Genomic DNA, 9,430 nt, shown 5'->3' on the forward strand with positions numbered 1-9,430 from the left:
AAAGAAGAAGAAGAAGAAGAAGACGAAGAAAAAGATTGAGGAGGAGGAGGAGGAGGAAGGGGCGGTGAAAAAACGGTCGACGAAATTCTTATTTTCTAACCATTTACACGTATACGGATATACGCATGCTTACATGTATTTACGCACTTATGCTTATTTACGTTCGTATGTGTAACGAGATCCTTGACGATTCTCAGATTTCAAGATACCAGCCATGGGCGCGGATTACGGTACACGCGGCGAAACGCACTAAATAATAAATGCCGACCGATATGCTGAATAAACAGAAGATTTTTAATGCCAATGACCTACGAGGACGTCGTAATATCGTTACGTATTTGATTGGGGTACATGTATAAACGCCTTATATACATCATACACATATACGTATAAAAATACATTATACCACGAAGGATCGAGTTATAGGAGGGCGAGAAGATCGCATTAAGGCGACACCGAAATCAGATCTAGGCGTAAACTGCCCGCGATGCCAATCATATAATTGAGAGTCGTCTACCGAACTCTGGGCAATGACACTGGCATCGTCATTTGCATAGTTGAATCACGTTAGTTTTCAGCGGGCTTCAAACCGAACTGCGATCGTAGCAACTTTCGAGCCTCCATCCGCTTTAGTCATTCCTCCGATAATTTTCCCATTATACACCCAGGATTCGTTTATATTTTCCGTACGATTTCCAGAGACAGGGCAAAGGGCTAGTTTTATCCGTTACCGTTTTTATTTCTTTCTCCTTTTAGTACCGCTTTCAGATCGCTGTATCTGAACTTTGTCTTCTTCGCGAGATTAATACCGGCAGCATCGCGTTTCGTTGGCAGGTCTGTTCGAAACCGTTTGAATCTCGTATGTACGTATTTGATGACAGAAGCCGTATGGAAAAAGTGGTTCTCGGGTGTGGCCTGACATTACGAGCGTGTCATTTGAATTTTTGACTGTATTCTTGGTCCGTTTTATTTAATTTGTTTTTTTGTTTTTTTTTTGTTTTTTTTTTCCCTCTATCATCTTCTCCGTCTTTTATTTTTATTCGTTTAGTCTTTACTGTTATAAACAGTCGTTTACTGCTGGAACGTCGTTGCGGAACCAGGTATTTATCACGGAAATTAACAAGACTGTGGAAGACCTACACGCGTGTTACTTATATACGAAACTACGAATCGTTTAGCCATTTGTGGTGTATGGAATAAAGAAAACAATTTACATCTGGATTGAATTATTTATCTCTTACTTGTTTCGAATTAACATTGTAAAGCAACAAATGTTGTTGTAACGGAGAACGACTGAAAATCAGTGGGATTGACATTTTTTTAGGTTTTTTTTTGTTTTTTTTTTTTTTTTTTTTTTTGTTTTTTTTTCTTCTATCCATTCTCGCCACGCTTCGAATTTTCTGATTCGTTCGGGGGGCGATGATGACTTTTATATCTTCTCACGTCTTCTTCCCGCTCTGCGTCGCGAATGCGAGACGGAGTTTTTGAGGCAGGCGCGTTCGGTTAGTGCGGTGCAAGTTCAAGGTGAAACGTTGCCATTCAAAAGCTGTTTCTTCACTTTTTCGACGATGGTTGTTGAACTCTAGAAATGCATTTGCACCTCGCTCGGAGTAATACTTGACGTTTCTTAATCAAGGGTGCGTCAAATTTTCGTGGATGAAATGTATTTAAGTCACTTGTTCACCATTATAAAGAATTAAAAATTGACCTACGGACATAGGTCAATTATAGGAAATCGATAGAATGAATTTGCTTCGACATTGAAATTTTATATTTCATCAAGTAGAATATTTGAATCTATTTTTTTCTGCGACCTGGTCATGAGCTTTACAGTACACATTTTTTTTTTTTTGTCTCTTATCCGAACTGAGCTATTTTTCTAGGGGATTCCAACGTAGAATACAGTTTGTCATCTACTGACGAAATTGCGCATGATTATAGATTTGAATTCTAACTTGGGTACTTTTTAAACTGTTTCGAAAAACTTTCAATGTTAGTTTGTTTTTTTCCGTTTTTTACTGATGGAAATTATTAATATACGGATAAAACAGTTTCGGATTGACATTTGGGTTCGATGATCGCGTAAGATTGACGAGAATTGAAACAACGACGAAACTGCTCCGTAGAAGTTTTGCATAATATGTGAAAAGCTCTTGTACAATGGATATACGTTTGAATTTAATGTAAGTTACAAAAAAATGCAAAACGAGGATTTCAAAAATTTTCAGATGTTAAAATATTGTCAATTGTTTCAATAGTCAGGTGTCAGAGACCTCAAAAACTTGCGTTGTTATACTCCTCGATACAATGTTGAAAAACTTTAAATTTCACCCACTGCGTGGAAACTAAGAATACACATATTTCTAAACCATGAAAATAAATCATATTGCACTTTGCATCCTATGATGGGGATATTGTACTGCATGCTTTCTTTCAACAATAGAAGTTTATCCGGTATAAATCAACCGTCTGTTAATCGTGGATGATAAAACCCATGGAATTGCCTGTATCACTTTCCAGAGAATAAAAATTCAATGATTTATATAAAGCATATGTCGTCCCACCATCCTATGGCAATCCATGGTGTCCAGTGGTCCTGGAAATGTTCTTGAATTTTACTTGTCCTTAAAAAGTCCTGAAAATATCCTGGAATTTTTGCTCGTGTCCTGGAAATATTCTATTTTTCCAAGTTTGCTGCGAATGATATACTTATTTGTGTTCACTAAGTAACTGTTTTTAAAAAGTGGATTCCCGCCTCGAATCGTGTTTTCCTTTTTCCTGAACTTATTTTTTTACTGAACACCATGCAATCCGACAATGTGATTAACTTGTGTGTATATGAATATTCATCCAAACCGAAAATGCATCGTGCACAAGTTTCTTTTCAAGCATGGATCAGGTGAATGTTGACCTCATAGAATTATACATGGCGCTAATTTGAATTGAGAATAGATTTTATTGGTGGAATTTAAAAATTGTTAAATATGTCATTTGCGTGTTATAAAATTCCTTGCGTAAGAAAGACTCAAATGCGTCACGCTGCTGGGGTGGAATGACGCAAGTGATACGAAAGATTATTATCAATATTATTTTATTTATAATTGCGGGTCGCAACTTTTCAGAAGCATGACTTGTACATTACCAGTCGGATAATGATTGGGATAAGCAAAGCAACCCATTCCACTGATTGTGTGTAACAAGAGGAAGTCTGTGATAATTTATTGACAAAATATAGCGAGCAAATTTTATATTCAAATTCATTCAGGCCATCTATCTTGCCGAGTAAAATCCACCGCATAATTTATATTCAACTCTCCATATAGTAGGTGATATAATCATATACGATTGTGGGACAAAATTATATCTCATTTGTTTGTAAGCGCATCATCTCAAATTATAATGTAAAAATATTTTTTGGAACGCGATCGGAACTATTTTACACATATCTGTGACAATTTTTTCAATGTAAATTATAATTAATTGAGTGACTGTAATATCAAATAATATTTCCAGTAAAAAGATGTAGCCCATAATGTAGTAAAATCGGTTCTAGAAATTGGTGAACGTTTCCTGCTAGGTTATTTCCAAAAATCACATATCATCAACAAATAATACCGCGATTGGCACGCTATTGAGACTGGCAACGAAACGAACCGATCGACTGACTACTCATTAGAATTATTCAAAGGACAGGACTATACTTTGCGACTGCAGATCGTCTGATTATAATTTGCATTTCCTTATCCTCGGGTGTCGTTCGCAGGGTGAACGATCTGCAGGATATTCGAAAATTATGGCCCGTGTACGAGGGGCGCGAAAAGTCTGTTCAGCTGAAAGTAAAATATTTGAGGGATGATTGCGCGAGGTTGCAGCCTCATCCATATTTTAATTGTACATATTTAATTGTAGCAGTCGTCTCTTCACTCGCCTTTTCGCTCTAGAAGCATGACTCGTGATTAGTGTTAAGTTAAGGATTAGGAATGCCACGTGCTTGAATGTATTTTACTATTTGTTACTCGTAAAAATATCTGACCATACCTACCGTCGTTACGTGATTATTAGTGTCAGGAGTACTATGTAGTGTTATTTAGACTACCCGCTTTGTGTAAATGAATCAATAAATTAGTCATACCGGCTGATGACAATATTTTGAAAATCTTTCAATGGTCATTGACCCAGTTAGCTAATGCCGATCATAGTATTTAGTGAAATTTAATTTATATAGAACCGTGGATCGAATCGGGTTAATTGTTTTTAGATCACCTAGAAAACTGGGGTAAAATTCTCATTACTGTATAACGTTTTCGGTATTTCTTAATTCGTAGAGCAAAGCGAGGGAAATTTTTTGGTTGTTTTTTATTATAGGTGTCATCTTACAATTCCAGCGTATACAAATTGTACGATCTTAATGGTGTATATATTGTTCTGTCAGTTTCAACTGTTAAAAACTCTTAAAAGTAAAATGAATTTCATTACTGATATGCTAAGACTCTTCTCTCTTTTCTATTCAACTTTCATCATCATCGAAATGATTCCAATTGTCTAATTCGACATGGAGATTTATACCTAAAAGCTTTCAATAACGTTTTCGCTACCTTCCTGATCCAGATATTTTTATCGCAATTGAATCCCAAAACATCTGATTCAAGTTCGTCGAATTAACTACTAAAATGTGTCGAAAAAAAGAGCAGATATTTTTGTTTATAGACCACGATACGTCTGAATAAGAAAGCAAACAAAAAAAAAAAAAAAAAAAAAACTTGGACAAGGCTCATCAATCGATAGTAAGATGTACTTTAAGTGATCGCAAACTTAGGCTTAAAGTCTTTCAGCAATTTCGTCATGCGTATGAATGACGTGAACATTGCAAATTTACGATGCATTCTCAGAAATGTTAAAACTCTGAGAATATAGGATGCGATAATAAACTTAGACGTACAGCTATATTTATCCATCCCAAACACAAAGTGGACATTTTTCTTACCGCGTTATTTTAAAAGCCTGTTACTTATTCACGGCAAATTTTCTCGTCGACGGAACGTGATGGATGATCCACCGATAAGGCAAAGCCGAAGGCCTTCGGTGATCGCGTATTACAAATGCTGCACGTGAACAGGGTGGTGGCTGCATCGCTTTCAGCGATATTCAACCGGGGCGTAACAGCCGCTCGTTTTGTAATTTTTCTTTTTTCTTATTCTCCGTCTTGTTCATTTTCTCCTCCTTCCTCCTCCTCCTCTTCTTCTTCTTCTTCTTCCGTTGGTCGGCGAGCCTCGCTTTATACATGAAATGATTATAAAATAGCGCACAAAGAATGGCAATGAATACCTATACATTTTGTGCAAATTATACTCATGTGCACATAGTTTGCTTTATGCAGGGTTCGTACGCACAGGGAAACCGGGAAAAATGGGAAAGCTCGGGGAGTTTCTTACAGTAGGGAAAAGTCGGGGAGAAGTTGGGGAATTTCGAAAATAAGACTGGAATTTTAAGTTTCTTGAAGAAATAAACTTCTTCTTATACGTACGTTACTTGATATCAAACCTCCTTTCGTTTTTTTCTTACTGAAAATCGCTGGCTGTTGTTTGTAAATGAGTAGTCGGACAGTAAATTAATTACTAGGTAATATCGAAGATATTAATATGAAAAAAAATTGTCATTAATCTGCGGCATATTTCTCGGAAGGTTACTGAAAAAAATCCGATTTTAGGCTGGAACACCTGGAAAAGCCGGGAATTTCGGGTTCCAATAAGCGTACGAACCCTGTTTATGATATGTAACTACTCGATCATTTCTGACAATGATGATGATGATAGTGATAATAATAACGAAAGTAACAAAAGTATTGATTGAGTAAATTATTAATAAAATAATGAGCTGCACTTTACGGACTTTGATATTTTTGTCGCGTGATAAACGCTACGAACGCACATTGCGCCGAAAGCGTGCCTGTGACTCGGTACTGCACGAGCAATCGAATTTACAGTTATGAAATAACTAATGCGTCCGCGAATGTTAACGAACCTAGTTACGCGTATGTAGGTAGGTACCCTGCACCTGAAATCGTACTTATACCCTGAGCAATTTAATTTTTCTGCAATCACTCACATTACTCGATGCATCGCAGATCGCGTGTTGTGTGTAATTCAGTGTTACAAAGATGCAAGCACCGTAACATATAAACCGATGCAAATTTGCAATACCACGGAGAGAGAGAAAAAGAGGACACGTCAGGATTTTTGGTAAAAAAAGTAATACCCGTGTAAAGTATAATTTTTTACCGTGAAATATGTAGCGGATTTTAGTCTGCACGCAGTGGATTTCACTGATTCTGCATTTTGCGAAATATATTGTTTTACCAAAGAACATGCCCAATTTTCATACAGTTTTCGGTAAAATCTTCTCTTTTGCAGTTACCGAGAGTCTACTTCTTGCTCACTGATAAATCAATCTCGATACTGGTATCAGTCCGAAAATTTTGTTTGCTGTTTTAGGAAATCGAATTTTGCTGTATGATTTTTATTTTCCCTCCAGATAACGGAATGCGGATGTTGTTCTCGAATTTTTGTTTACGCTTTCCCAAACAATTCTGTGAAATTTGTAATGGTAGTTAATTGACTCGAGTCGGCAAATATATCCAAGTCAGCAAACAAACTATTCCAATCGTCAGAGAAAAAAACCTGCTACAGGCCTCTATTTCGGACGTACGTCATGGCTTCTGTATCGAGTGGATTATCTGGGTAACGACAGGAAAAGTCTGGGTCAGTTGAACATTGTTCGAAGGTGAGGACGTTCCTTCCATTGGGCGAATAATGCGACTTGAATGAAAATCATTTGTCGAGGCTAAACGCATCGGCGGTCGTCTCGTCGTTGACGGCGAAATGAAATGCCTGGTGTTTGTTTCTCTGCGGGCATATTTGCACGTCAGGCTTTGACTGGCAACGAGAAAAATCTTCGTCGCTTTTGCCGCACTTTGTCCAGAGATGCACGCGGTGCATTTGAATTCAACTTTCGTATCAAGCTAGACGCAATATACACACATTTTTTTCACCTTACAAGAAACTCGTGTTTTTCAACGATCCCTTGCTTACTTTTATATGCAAACTCGCAACCGCTGATTCAACGCTTATTTTAAGACAAGAAAAAATAGTTTTCGATAATTCTCGTACGTCTTGAATGATGTACGTGTATGCGTTCGGTTCGGAGAGATTTCGAGACGCTGGAATGCTGGATCAAAGAAGTTTAATGATTTTATGAAAATTGGGGAATGCGAAAAATCGTACATCTATAGGCAGCCTTGAACAGCTGCATATGTGCGGTACGATTAAGACGACGCGAAGCATTGTTCGCGTGTTAAAATTCGCCGGTATTAATATTCCACAAACTGTTTTCGAATTCATGTATGCGATCCAATCAAGTGTGAAATAAATAATATATAATCCCGTGTAACGTTCGATTTGTAACACGTGTATAATATAATACAGGTATATGTGTATACGTATATAATAAATCATTGGCTACCCTGGAAAGTATACGTAATAATTATAAATGGCACTGGTTAGTGCAAATCACGGGTTCGTGGAAGAATTCAATCGACTCATTGATTCACGCAGACGAGCGAGCAAAAGGCCATTGTTTGAAGAGCCCAAATGAATAAGCTAAGCCGAAAACTCGTTTGCATTATTGCAAAATACCAGGACACCGATTCGAAAAAAACCACCAGATTATCCGAACAAAAATAATTTCAACGAATCACAATTTTCTATACAACAATACCTAGGTGCGAAGTGTTCCTTACCAGCGAAGATTTTGAAAATAAAGAAACTTGTTTATATTACAGCGGCTAAAATCAACTCGATGATTTGTTTTTAAGCAAATACGTGAAATGAAATGAAACGAATAATAACATGTAGGCTCGGTTGCTGATTTTATGCGGCAATTGACAGCAAAAAGTCAGTTCGATCAGTTTGCTCAAGCACCCAAGTGGCCACTTACAATCAGCTACTGATCTCTCTCTCTCTCTCTCTCTCTCTCTCTCTCTCTCTCTCTCTCTCTCTCTCTCTCTTTCTTTCTCTATCTCGATGGCATCGGTTTAACAGCAAAAAAAAAAAAAAAATAGTAAAATAAACAGCATCTATACAGTATAATTAACTGTTAATTTTTGAATAAGAGAATCGGTAAACGTAGGATGACGTCACGTCATCCTTTAGGAAATTTAAAAGTCAAGTTCTGTACAAGAAGCGTTAGATGGAGTCTGAAATGCGGTCCGTGATGGGGAATTTGTCTCATCACCGATGCAAGTATGGACCGACACCTATTATGAAATATCGAATAACTCGATTCGGGCGGTATACAATCGAGTCCCGTTACGAACCTCGCCTTACCGGAGAGTAAGAGTATGCATCAACGACCAAAACTGTCAGACAAATTTCATCTTTGGGTCCGAGGTAGAGTTTCAACGGAAAGTCATTTTCCACGCCCACTATACGAAGAATTTATGCCGGATTAGAAGTCTGTCGAAAGAGCTGCAAACTCTGACCGCTAAGTGGTGCAGAGTTAATTTTCAAAATTGCAACTGGCAGAGTGAATTTTTGCATTCCTCATGTGTAATACATATATATATATAGTATAGAGGAAAAAAAACACTTTCCTTTAAAACGCTTTGTCTTTGGTCGATGCAGAGATACGGAGTCTCGCAAATAAGTAATGCCTGATAATGTGAATGACCTTACAAAGATGACCAAAAAGAAGGACGAAACGAGTGACGCTAACAAGCAGGAGCAAAATAGATTCAAACCAGTTGTCGTTACTGCACTTTGCAAGAAACGCAGAAGGCTGGTAGGTATACCTTAACACACGTAGAGTGCACACACTCATTCTTCCGCGATGCACAACTTGTTCGAGGCTCATCGCAGAGTGAATCAATTCTCTTCTCAAGTCGACACGGTACGGTTAAATGTTTGTGCTTTGTGTTAATTATCAAACTTTGTTGTAAGAAAACGATTTTCGTTCAGTAACGGTTAATTTAATACCTTGGAGAATAGCTGCTCGTGAGGAACTGTAGGTGTCAAATTTTTCTCGTGGATTTCCTTTCTTAAATCGTTTAGATTAAAATCAAAATGATATCGTTAGAGCAGTTAATCATATATCAATTTAATATCCTCAGTCGAAGCTATCATATTCGATGTTGAGTAATTTGAAAGAACTGAATGAAATTCGCATTATATTTCAATTATAGTTAAATATTATAGAAACGATATCGATTCGTTCAAATTTTTATATAATTTGTGAATAAAATGTCCTATGTAACGGATAGAGTTCTTCGGGAATGGATTCGTGAACGAACGATTTCTTCGGCAACGTGAAATTTATATTCAAATTTAAAACGACGGCCAAGTCTCGTGATATTCGCTAAACTTGAAAATCACGAAAT

The sequence above is a fragment of the Neodiprion virginianus genome, chromosome 2 (assembly GCF_021901495.1).
Source record: "Neodiprion virginianus isolate iyNeoVirg1 chromosome 2, iyNeoVirg1.1, whole genome shotgun sequence".
In the NCBI taxonomy this organism is placed as follows: domain Eukaryota; kingdom Metazoa; phylum Arthropoda; class Insecta; order Hymenoptera; family Diprionidae; genus Neodiprion; species Neodiprion virginianus.